Source organism: Paramisgurnus dabryanus, chromosome 13 (assembly GCF_030506205.2).
Source record: "Paramisgurnus dabryanus chromosome 13, PD_genome_1.1, whole genome shotgun sequence".
NCBI lineage: Eukaryota > Metazoa > Chordata > Actinopteri > Cypriniformes > Cobitidae > Paramisgurnus > Paramisgurnus dabryanus.
In genome coordinates, this window is record NC_133349.1 from 10,787,982 (window position 1) to 10,801,320 (window position 13,339).

The 13,339-nt window shown below is 38.5% G+C and overlaps 1 protein-coding gene and 1 pseudogene across 1 annotated transcript in view; both read left to right on the forward strand.

Annotated features, from left to right (window-relative positions):
- Window positions 1-1,487: 1,487 nt before the first annotated feature.
- Window positions 1,488-1,629, forward strand: LOC135717763 (U1 spliceosomal RNA; annotated as a pseudogene).
- A 1,439-nt stretch (window positions 1,630-3,068) lies between these two features.
- adgrb1a (adhesion G protein-coupled receptor B1a) overlaps window positions 3,069-13,339 on the forward strand; it is a 103,676-nt gene continuing 93,405 nt past the window's right edge. The window contains 1 exon segment of the mRNA XM_073811550.1: window positions 3,069-3,600. The gene's annotated coding sequence lies outside the window, so the exon portion shown is untranslated.

The window sequence follows — 13,339 nt, forward strand, 5'->3', positions numbered from 1 at the left end:
TTTCAACATTCCTACCTCATGCAGGCCTTAGTTATCTCTCCATGGTGTACCTGCATCTGTGATTTCCCTGCTTGAGTACAACCAAACTGCTTTCTGCTCACGAAACTCTGTAGAAGTTTTCATACATTTTCCTGTTATCTTTGAGCTTGATCTGCTAATGTTTGCTTCTTTATGTGAGCCCCATACACAATCAGAACCACCAACTCACTGGCAGCGCTTCGGAGGTGTTTTAAGCTGTCTTTTATCCTTTCACTGGTAAAAATAGTAATAATAACCTTTACTTCTGCCCACACCTGGCAACTAGAACAAATATGACGCTTCCTCTGTTCTGTTGATACGCAATATGTTATTTCATGTAGGCTCTGTGTTATTATTAGAACACTTGAACACGGTTTCAACTGTAAAACTTATATTAACTTTGGTTATCGAATGCAAGTGTTTTTCCTTCTATTTATAACTTAGGCTAAATAAGCAGCTGAACAATAACTCTAAACTTAAGAAGATGTGGGTTTTACTTCCCAGACACGACAACTACTGTCTCGGTGCTTGCTCAGAGCTATTTTAAACGTGGATTTCCAAATGAAGTTTTTCTATGTCCATGTAATGGAGAGAAAACTGCAGCCTGTCTCGCTAAAATAGGGTTACAGTTTATTTTGATAGTCCACTTACTACAGTACTAACTATAAGTACATTTGCAGCTACACTGTAAAAAATCATATCCAGTTATGTTACTTTAACTTAACGAATTATGTTAAACTATTTCAACTTGTTTTTCTAAGTTATGTCAAATCAAAACTTAAAAGTAAGTTGAATTGACTTGCATAATTAAGTCATAGTGTACATGTTAACTAATTCTCATTAATTGGCAATTTCATGTCAACAAAATCTTATTTATTTGGCGTGTCACATGTCAACTAACTCTCATTAGAGTATTAGTAGATTGTTTAGGGTAGGGTTTAGGAAGGGGTTGTGTTAGACAAATACGATAACATTGCAAATATACTTATAGTCAGTATACTGTAAAAAATGACATTGTTGCACTTAATCAACTTGAATTTACAAATTATTTCAACTTTTTGACCAGTAGGAGATGCTATAAATTATAAATATGAGGTTGAATTAACTTAAGTTATTTTAACTTTATTTTTAGAATTTATAGCAACTCTTCACTAGTCAAGAAAATTGAAATGAATTGTTATTTCAGGTTGACTAAACAAACAAAAAAATGCAATAAAGGATTTTTTTACAGCTTACTTTAACCTCCTACTGTAACACCTGGTGGGTCCACATACATGGACATCACATGTTTTGTTGTTTGCACCATAATACTTAATTCTGTGTAACTGGAAACTGTTGTACACAAACATGGACAATTACACTGCAAAAATATTTGGATATTACATTTAGTGGTTCTTCCTAACCCAAGTAGCTGGAAGAAATCTAAAATGCGAGCCAAACAAAAGCTCAGGTCATAGGAGGTTAAGTCAGTACTTACCTGGCAGGGAAGACATCATGATCAAGAAGGTGGGTCATCCAGGGCGAGGCTGCTGACCCCTATATGAATATACCTTAATGTGGGTGTTTCGATTCCAAAATTTCTGGTAGTGGGTGACTGTTTGCTCTCTCCTCTCGCCCTTATGGTTGATAGTTGGGCTTGAAACCGGTATGAGTGTCATGGATGCATGTTGCAACTGAGGTGCCCTTGATGTCTTTGCGCCTTTGTGCAACAAAAGATGCATTGGCATATTATTAATCATCAATTTGACGCAGTTTCCATTGTGCCTTGCAGTTTAAAGGTGGCCTGATACTGCAATTTATATGTATTTATTTCCATATTTAATCAATAATAATTGAATAGCTTTAAACTTACCGAACAATATAAGTCATCCAGGACCTGTCGTAACTCAGGGTAAAGACACTTTTAGTGGGCCACTTTATCACAGAGCTTTGGGCAAAATACCATAATTCAATCCGATATAACTGTCAGTCGGAGGAATTACTATCTCTTTGTTTGAAATGTGACGTAGTTACATCTTTAACTTTTGCTTTAATTAATTTGCATCTATAAATATATGTAAGGGAGAAAAGAATAAAACCTTTACTCGTGTTCCTGTAGGCCAATTTTTTCTCCGCCAGTCTAATATCGATGGGTTTTACCAGCTGTGATGTTGCAGCCAAGGGCAAAACTTAAATAAGAAGTGTTATTTGAGCATCATAACAACATTTGTGCCTGACAACTGAATGTGCAATGGAAAATACATCAGTCATATAGATCAATAGCTATTTTTATTGGATGTTTCCTATCAGACTGTTTCTGCAGCTCAGTTGGTAAAGCATTGTAATGTTTTAGCAGTGCAAATGTTATAGGTTTGATCCCATTCATGGGGAGACCCTCTTACAGTATACCCAAAAACAAGCATGCAGTGGTTTATGGGAAATGCATGGCATCAGAATGGGCATTCTAATAATTTTCCTATAGCCTTACATTGCATTAAAAAAGTTCACACTTCGCCTTGTGTATGATAGAAGCCGACCAATTTGCATGTTTAACGCACAAGAAAGCGCGGTCTGGCGGCATGACGAAATGCTATGCGCTTTGCGTAATGTTGCTCTGCCTACTTCTGTCAGATTCGTATCGTTTGCATAAGGAGCAGATTTAACATCAGAAGCCTCCCACTCCCCGCCCTCGTGCTGGAGAACCCAGAGTCAGCGCGCGCAATGAGCAGGTGGCCGCCCACGAGCCAAACGCTGGAGGAGCCGCGGGAAGCCGAAACGCTTTTTCCAGACGCGCCTTCGATAGTTTGCCGCCAAAAATTTATATACACAATTTGGCTTTAAGTGTGAATGTGACATTGTGTTTTGTGTGTGTGTGTGAATATGTATATAGGTGTATAAAATAAGTCAGAATTGAGTAAAAACAATCATACAGTGCGAATATGCTGTTTAATCTCTCTCTCTCTCTCTCTCTCTCTCTCTCTCTCTCTCTCTCTCTCTCTCTCTCTCTCTCTCTCTCTTCATTTTCACTTTCGCGTCGTTGTGTCTCCTTCATTCTGGTGTGATCCATGCAATGTTGTTGGTCCACAAGGGGGGGCTGCTGGATATATGCTTTAGTGTCCAACTCACTGCCTTCAAACACTGAATCCAGTTTACGTGGACAGAGCGGGCGAGGACAGCCCCAGAACCCAAGGAAGATTCCCAGTGCCCGAGCCTGAGCTACACACCTCCCTTGTGCTTTCACATCACTTGAGGACTTTCAAATGGAAAACGAGCTAGGACCATTACCAGTTATTGGCTTTAAAGGTCTGGATTAAATAATAAACATTTTGGAAACAGCGCAACATTGTCAGAAGTGACAGAACAGAAACACATTAAGAGGATCAGCTGTGAATGCACGGATGCTTGTTGCTTTTTCGGTCTTAGGAGAAATCTCTCTTCCACTGGAGAAACACAGAGCTCCTTTGTGTCATCGTTTCAGCAGATATTGCCTGTTGAAAGCGTGAATGCACGCAACTTATTCTGAACAAGTTGGAGGAATAGTCGTGGGCATTTTGCGTCTTTACGCGCACGGAGAAACAGATGGGACCTGATAACTTTTTGGAGGTAAACCACTGTTATGATTACTGATATGTGATTAGACCTCCTTAAATTACACCTGTAATTCAAACCCTATTTGTCAAGCTGATTCAGTTTAATGCGTTCGCTCGCACAGCACAAAATGTTACAACATAATAATGCAGACAGAAGTGCTGTATACCCAAGCCTGTAATAATGCTCTTCATTGTTCTTAATAATCGTGTAATATCTGTAGCCTTTACTCAACATCTCATTTTTGTGTAATTCACTGTGTGTAGACGTTTGTTTATATATATATTTTAGATAAAAAAGATTATCATGATGCTTTAATTTTTAAGGGATGTGTGAAGAGTGCTGTTTGTTCTCAGAGGCTTTCGCTGTCCAAGGTACCGGATTGCGGAGTTGACACCCGGTGGACAGATCAGTTTTTGGCACAATAACGTGGTCTAATACATTGATTTTCCATCATTTTAATATTACCGGAAGGCATGTCCTGTTTGTTTAATTGGATTTCAATAGTGCGCAATAGTTGCTGGTCTTATGTCTCCTGTGAAATGGGAATACACCTTAGCGTCTCGTGACTCTTTTCTTTCCACATACGCAGGCATACACGCATAAAACAATAGTCGGTAGGTTTTCCCTAAACATTTTCTATGGTCAAACCTGTAGCAAAGTTTTCCTGTTGGCATCACATAAAGCGTTTGTTTTCCCACAACTTTGCCGTAATCTCCAAAACGAAACTTGCTCGTTCTTGTTCATTTTTATAAGCGTATTTTGGTCGCAATCTTAAATTGTGTTCCCTAGAATGAATTCGGATAAACTGGAGCAATTTTGACATTGAGATGGCCCAAATTCACTGCGTAACTTTAAAACAAAACTCGTGCTGATCGATTAAGAAGATCGTATTTCGATGCGCAGTTTGCGTTTGAAACATTTGCACGATGTGTCTGTAGTTTAATTGATAGCATTGTGTTAGCAACGCAAAGGTCACGGGTTCGATATCCAGGGATTCACATCTTGGTAAGAAGAAAATTTGAATCTTGAATATAATGTCGCTTTGGCGTCTGGTGAATGCGTAAATGCCTAATTCCTGAATTTTTGACAACCTGTACTTTAAAAATGATTTATTGGGTCATGTTTTCCAGTCCTGTGCTAAAAAAATAAACGTTTTACCAGAAAATAGAGTTGGAGAGCGTTTTTGTCCGGTTCAGTGATGATGTCTATCTTTAACAATTGAAATAAAAGCACCCCCCTACACACACACATACAAACACATACTCTCCCTTTGGCTCAGATCTAATAATCCTGCTTATTTTGCTTACAAAGTCTCTATTATACACTGAAACCACTCATCTTCTGGTAAAATATGTGTTTTGCTGGTGTTTGGCAAAGAGTTACTGTTGGTCAGTTCCGTGTTTGTACAGTAGGGGGAAATCTGCCAGCGCTCAATTCCCTCAGTGGGAATAAGGGGATTAACGGGGATCACGGGAGATGCCTCACTGCGCACTCACGCGAGCCTCTGCAGCACAGACGAGCGCGCAATTCGTGCCCGTGACGCTTCATCAAGCCAACAGGTTATCATTGTTTTAGACACGTGCTCTCTTTTCACTCCATTAGATGTGTTTAAAATAAGAGCATATACTCACTCAATATCTCATAAGGATTTTTTTGGATATCTGCCTCACAGCTAAAAATAAGTCACAGATCTGAATTATATTGGAATAAAAGCGCATTTTTGGGCTTGGTGCTTTCCTTTCAGTGCCTGTCCGACTGCCCTTTTCTGAATGCCTGCCTGTACTGAGTCTCGTCTTGAGGCATAGAGGCAAACATAGAGCGCAACACTTGCCCTGCGGCCCTGGATATTTGGGAGGCTGTGTTTTCTTTATCTTGGGAAAGGGGACGGTTCATTGAGATTAAAAATAGATCACGGCAGAGCAGGCTGACAGCATAGTTTTGAATCACAAGCGAGGGTGAAATCGGGCAGGCTGGCACTGTTGTCTTCTTGGAGGGCAGCCATGCATGGCTTTTACCCTAGATGTCCCTCTTTTGTCTTCCTCCTTTACATCCTTCACCTGTATGGACGTGCGAATCAGGCGTTGACAGATATTTTCTGGGAACTTAAGTCTGCACAGAGGGGGATGTATGTATGTGCGTACATCCCTTGTCATGTTTCCTAGCCTTTTTGTGACAGGTTCCTCCTCCAAACCCATATCTGCACAGAGCCGTCACGCTCGCTCGCTCTTTGTTTATGACACGCCACATCCTCTCAAAATAGCACTTATTGCTTTTACTGTCGAGAAACTTGGAAGAAAATTTAATCGGCGGTTTCGTGGCAGTCAAACTGTGATGATGAATGCGGTCATCTCTGTCTGGTTCTTTATTTTTCGGTTTGAGGCAGACATTTAGTGGCCATAAAATGATTGAGAAGAAAGTAAGGAAAATATATAGGAAAGGAACGTGTTACCCATCTGAGCATCACGACTTGATGACTGATGTTCTATCTTAAAGTATGACGGCTATTGTTGAGTTGGTATGAAAATGGAGGTGTGAGGAATGGGATTGCTACGTTTGCAAGGTGCTAACCGTTTAGTGGTGTGATTGTGCAGAGAGAGCTTGTGACCCTTGGCCATCCTCAACGTTCACAGTGATCAGGGCTGGAACAAGCAGAATTTGGCTATTCTGTATCTAATTATGGTCTAAATCACAGCCTGTGCTTCTGCCTCATGAATCTTAGACAGAGAGACAGTCAGAACTAGCTCGAAATGAAGTGAAAAGCAGGATACAGAGCATTAAGTTTCTCCGTCCTTTCTCGGTTCCTGAATCCTTCCCTGCCAAATGGCGCATTAATGGCTGGCGTTTTAAACATCCCACAGATGGCTTTGTGTCTGTGAGTGTGTCTGTGTTGTTGCATGATGCAACTTTATTCGTTTTTAAGTAAATGTGTGTATGTTTGCATAATTTCTGAAATCCATGTGGCAGTCCTTGTATATAAAACATTCACGAAAGCGAATAAGAGTGCATTTAATCTATCAGTCCCTCCAGAAAAACCCGATTATGCGATTGCATGATTCAACGCATGATCAGCCAAAGTCTGCATTTTTTTGCGGGGGGCCGAATTTTTTTTTTTAAATACGCCGCACTTTCGCAGCATAAATTGCAGATTTCCGTGCACAAAATGATTGCATGATTTCATAATCCCTGTATTTTCGTAGCAAAAATTTACTTCACACAAGCGCAGCCATGTCTCCTGTTGCCATGGGAACGTTATGAAGTGACGTAATTATGTGATTACAAAAGCTGCAAACACTGTTTGCAAGTTCCTGCAATTTTTGCAAGTTCCCGCAATTTCATCGCTTGAAATTGCATAAATATCCAGCATATTATATGGCATTTTTTTTAAGAAACGTGCTGCATGATCAACGATTTTTGCCCACAACAATTTCAAAAAACAACTTGCGTTTTTTTGGAAGGACTGATCTATTCATTTTTATCTATACGTGTTCACTGTGTGATCAAACCTATAGAGCAATGGGACGTCGAAAGAACGTCTTTTGCATGTCTTTTTTGCACATCCAATTTTGGTCTGCTGCAGATGCAGACTGTGACGCCAGATTATGTATTTTTTCCAACGTCTATTAAACGTTCAGTATTGATGTTCATTGGACCTCTGTATATGGGCTAATTGTAGTCCAAATGTGGTGGTTTTGGACGTCTTCTTTACATCAAATTTAACCTCCCACTGCACATAGTGACATTAAAACAACATCTTTTGCACATCTAATTTTGATCATCTGAAGGTCTTTTTTCCCAACCTATACTGTGCTGTGCAAACCCATGGTTGGGTAAAATGTTAGCATATGAACACTGTCAGAAAAAAATGGTCCCAAGCTTTCACTGAGGCAGTACCCTTTAAAAGGGTCATAATAAGTACCATTTAGGTACAGATATGGGAGGTACTAATATGAACTCTTTATGTGCAAAGGTGTACTTTTTAAAAGGTGTCTGTCCCACTGACATTGACCATTTTTACGTACAATTTAACCCAATGGTTGGGTTTGCCCATATTTTTGTCAGGATACCAAATCTTCAGGATCATCAAATTTCTTACTTTTCTATGCAACACAAACATTTTATAGCTCTATTTTCTGTATTTGTCAATTTTTCTAGGAGAAACATTTAATACTCGTAACTAATATAATAATAATAAAACATAATTGAGAAAACTATCAAATCTCCTGAGCTATGAAACGGCAACTTCTAAGCAATAAAATGTTCCTTTTAGGTTGATTCGAAAACTAAGATGCTCATTGACTCTAGCAGTCCATCCAAACAGATGTGAAGAATGTAGGATCTCTACGAAGCTTTTGAGGTTTGACTGAATGCAGAGTCAGAGAGGCTGAATGTTTTTGCTCTTACTGTAGATGCAGCGATCTCACAGATTCGCTCTTAAAATAAACCTGTGATTGCTTAAGGGAGGGGAACACCTTGTTTGAGAACGCTGCTTTCACACTTAAACACATGTGCAATTACGCAGTTAAACTCCAGGAGTGGAAAGATTGCACGATTGTGTGAGGACTTCACCAAAGCTGCATAGCACCTTAATTTGCTAAAAATAGAAGGGAGACTACGAGTAGTACATGATGACGAAAATCCTGTCCTATTCTTATGTATAAATGTCAAACCTGTGTGTGTGTATGTGTGGAATATTTTCATTGTGTTTCTATTTTATCCGGATGTCAGAAACATACACCCCAACAAACTGTATATTACAAAAATGTTGAGTTATTTTCAACCCAGCTTTGAGCAATAAGGGACAAACCCAGCTGTGGATTAAATTAACATAAAGGGGTGGTTTCCTGAACATGGATTGGCTTAAGCCAGGACTAGGCCAAAAGCATCATTTATAAATAAACATTTCTGGTGTGCATCTTGAGACACAACACTTGCACTTATATATTTTAAGATATGTCAGAGCAAGTTGTTTTCGATCAGGACAGCACCAACATTTTAGTTAGTCTGGGGCTGTCTGGGAAACTGCCCAAAAATGTATATATTTGACCCAACAATGGGTTAAAACAACCCAGCATTTAGGGTTTTAGCAACCCAGCATACAAATTCGTCCCTTTTTGACCCAAGGATGCATTGAAAATATCCCAACATTTCCTAGAGAGTGTGTTTTTTATTTCTTTTCTTTTTTTTTACATTTTTAGTCTGTAACCTTGATAGTTTCCTACTATTTACTAGGTGAAAGTAGCATTGTCATAAGGGCCATTTTTTGTATTAAGATATACTGTATATACATCATCTAAAAGCTAAATAAGCTTTCCATCCGATGTATGATTTGGTTAAAATACGACTTTTGACAAAAAAATCTGGAATCTAAGGTTAAAAAATCGAAATATTGAGAAAAGCGTCTCTGAAGTTGTCCAAATGAAGTCATATGACTAATGATAAATATGTTTTTATATATTTGTAATGTACAAAATATCTTCATGAAATATGATCTTTACTTAAAGGGCCATGGCATGACAATCTGACTTTATCCATGTTTAAGTGCTATGATTGGGTCCCCAGTGCTTCTATCAACCTAGAAAATGTGAAGAAAGATCAAGAGTTTTGGTAAACCATTAAGCACATGAAAAAATAGGTTGTTGAAATTTGGCTCTCCTTATGATGTCATAAGGAGCTCTTATTATTATAATAATACCACCTCTTAATCTGCAATTTCCGACCACAGCACTGCCATTTAGTGCAGAGAGAAAGAGGGAGAAAGAAAATAATTCACAGCACAATTGAGTTGTGATCAGTGTTTGAATTTCATCCGCTCATTTGCATGTTAAAGGACACACCCAAAACGGCACATTTTTGCACACACCTACAAATTGGCAATTTTAACATGCTATAATAAATTATTTATATGGTACTTTGAGCTAAAACTTCACATGTGTGTTCTGGGGACACCAAAGATTTATTTGACATCTTAAAAAAGTCTTGTGAAATGTCCCCTTTAATATCCTAATATTTTCCCATAAACAATTGATAATTTTGACCCATACAATGTACTGTTGGCTATTGCTACAAATATACCCGTGTGAGTTACGACTGGTTTTGTGGTCCAGGGTCACAAATACAAAATTGAATTTGAATCACTGTGGTCGCTGAGGATGTGCAATGATACAATGAGCATGTGATTTTCCAATCAAATAAACTTTTATTCTTTCCCCTTCTTTGCTACATGAATGCATAAATATATTTTATGTATATTGATACCTAAGCAGTCCAGGTCAGGATCTGGCTCATTAATGCATTATATGGGGATCTATAAAATAGCAGTCATAATGGATTGAAGCCTATAAACAGATATGAGACTAAAACGATGAGTCAGTAGAAAGGCAGAGATATAGAAATAAAAAAGAAAGAGAGGAGAAAGTTATGACCACTATTGCATATAGCTCACAAAAAGTTACCCGAAAACAAAGTGACTTTGTATCTTTAATATTATTTTTTATACTCTTAAGTCTTTTGTTTTCTTAAGACGGCGTGTCATTCATGCTAAAACTGTTTACACAAAGGGAGTCCTTGTTTGCAGCAACGCGTGCGGGGCTCAAAATCGTTACATCCTAAAATGCCTACGCAGCTTTGTACAAAAAAGACTTTCTCCAAAAATGTAAAAGCTTTGTGCGACATCAGTTTAAGGCCATTTTGTGTACAAACTTCAATCAAAGGGGCTTGTAATAGCGAATGAATGGATGTAGTCGCTCTTTTTCCGCCTGTCTATGTTCTCTTGTGAGAACAAAGCTGTCTTTGATGTGAAGTGCATGCATAATCCTCAGTATCTGACATTGCATCTCTGTCGCAAAGCCCCCTCAAGTCTCCAAAGGCCCTCGTCTCCAGAGCAATGTTATTGGTCCCCCACTGTGCTGATGTGTCATTCTTTGTGACTCCATTGCTGTAACTGTTTGATATCTCAATACATGTTTGTGCCTTTAAATCGCTATGTGTCAATGTTCAGCGTGTGCTGCGTTTTTGTTTTGTCGAGGCTCGTAATTCAGTTTTTAGCTCATTGCAGCATTTCAACACACCAGGGCAGCCGTCATTTCCCTTGTCGCTCTAGCGCAGATGAACTCCAGAGCTGCTTACCTGTTTTTATTTATATTTTTGGCTAAGATATTATATCTGAGAAAAATACATCTGCAAGCAATTAGACATTTCGCTCCTTGTTTATCAGTGTTTTGTACTTTTTCCTCTTCAATAAACAAGCAGAGAGATAAGAAAAGCACAAAGAGAAACGGAAAACATCTGCTGCTGGAAGTGCAGACTGTCCAATCTGGCCGTGTCAGCCTCTCTGGAAGCTTTGGTGAAGTGGAGCGTTTATGTGTGGCAGTGCAACCCCAGCCTTTCCATCCCATTAATTTCCAAACTTTGCACAAATGTGCTTTTCCTCAGGCGGACTGCAGCTGCATAACTGTTTACTGCACATATATTATGTGTTGTGCGTGTACCAGGGGTCTTTAATACCTGAAGAGAGACGTACATTAGCAACACATTCATCTTGATGCCAACTGTTCAGCCATCTTGGTGCCATCTTGGTGCCGTTAATTGCCTGGCATCTTTATGGTCCTGCAGAACATTTTAGGCTAATCACCCAAGCTGTAAATGCCATGTGACCATACTACTTCTGGCAAGATTTTGAAGTGTGCATTCGGTGGACACTTTATTATCCTGTGGGAGAGGAGTCATCCAACAAAGAAGGAGAGGCATCATCATATTAAAAAATGACTTCTTTTTTCGAGGGCGCACGATGCAAAGTTCGCAAAGTATGTGGTTCATAATTTCAAAATATTTGTTCTGCGTGTCGTCGAGTGATCCTACTTGCATCACATGTCTTGTCAAAATAAGTGCCTGCTGCAGACACGTCTAAAGGGTTTATCATAAAAGAGACGCTCGCGTTTGCCAGATACTCGCATAATCTCATGTGTAATCAAAGTTTACTGTTAATGGAGTGTCTTGCGTGTATTTTGTGAATGTGAGCGTCTATTTTATCATAAACGGTTTTGACGCGTGTGCAGCACGCACTTATTTTGACAAAACACGTGATGCACATGGTTCACATGACGCAACAAACTTATATTTTGAAAACACGAGCAACACACATGACACTCCGAACACATATTTTGAATTTGCGCCCCTCGGAAGATCAGTCATCAGCCGCCACTGCTGTCACGTGTGTTTTCGGAAAGGGAATGCTTATTGATTGATGACATCACTTCAATGACATCAATTTTATAAATTTTATATATACAGTACCGTTCAAAAGTTTAGGGGTCACTTGACTGAAAAGTTTTTTCATGATTTTGAAAACCTTTTCATCTGTGGACATATGTCTGAATGTTCTTTTAACTACAAAACAAAAATTGTAAAAAAAAAATGTTTTTGAAAAAAATGATGTGGACCAAATAATAAAAAAATGCTGACAGTAAGAGCCCAAAATAGATAAAACTCTAGTTTAAAAACATCTCAAGGTGAGACCTAATATAGTTTTGATATTAAATTATTATTATTATTTATTCCCTTAGATTAATTTGTGTTATCGCATCATTTGATGCATATATTATTTTGAAATGTAGAAAAATATATAAATAATAATTAAGCAGAGGCGGACACTACTTGAGTATTTTAAGTACATTTTCCAAGCATATGTGCTTCATCAAAGTGATTGTCTTGGGAAAAAAGTGTACTTTACTAAAAAAAGTTCACTATATTCTAAAGCATATCATACTGTGTATTCCTTTTATATTGCATACTAAAATTGATTTAATACCTAATTACATAAAAATTGTGTACTTTTACTTTTCTTGAGTAAAAAAATACTAGGTGTTTAATGTACTTAAATATTAAATATAAACCAAAAACTTGAAATTATGAAAAAAATAAAAAATTATGATAATATGCTTCGGAATGTATGTTTTCCAAAGAAAAACACTGATAAAATACAAATACTTAAAAATTTACTTTTATGTAGAAAGTAAAATACTTAAGTAGTGTCCGCCTCTGTAATTAAGTGACCCTTAACTTTTAAAAGATGGTGTACATGTGTCAGGATACACAGCTATTTATTAATAGTCTTCGATAAGGAAAGCTGGAGAAGAGAAGAATCAGCAGAATCTAATGTGGTGAATAAAAGTATCTTAAATCTAAAAGAAATTGTTCTTCACTTTGCTCTGGCTTGCAAATGTCAATCTGTTCCCATTGCCCATAAATTTTCTCGTAAAGAGACTACATATCTTTTAATGAGAGAGAGAAAGAGATTAGACGCATTGTAATCTCTTTCTGTCTCTCTCACTCTCGCTCTTTAGGTCGGGTCAGTTTGATGGATGGAGCCGGTCATCACTCAGGCACCGACACTGATAGCCTTTGTCAGGCCTCAGATAGTGACATGGCTCAATCGCTTCCCTCCTCCTGATGTTCATTGGCTCTTTTAATATTATCATTACTGTACTGAGGACAGATGGGGTAGAGTGGCCTATAGGAAAGCGGTACGGATTAGTGTTTCCTGTCCCCTCAGTGCTGTCAATGCGTGTAATCAACCATATCCCCCGGTGGATTCTGCGTGACTTGGCGTAACACGCACAGCTTTGCTCAAAAAAAGCAAGTCATACCAGCTAAAGGTGGTCAAGATGGATGGTCACTTGTCCAAAATGTTCTTCCAGCCTGGTCAGGCCACTGCCAGCTGGTAGTCCAGGTGGTCAACCACATAAACCAGTTT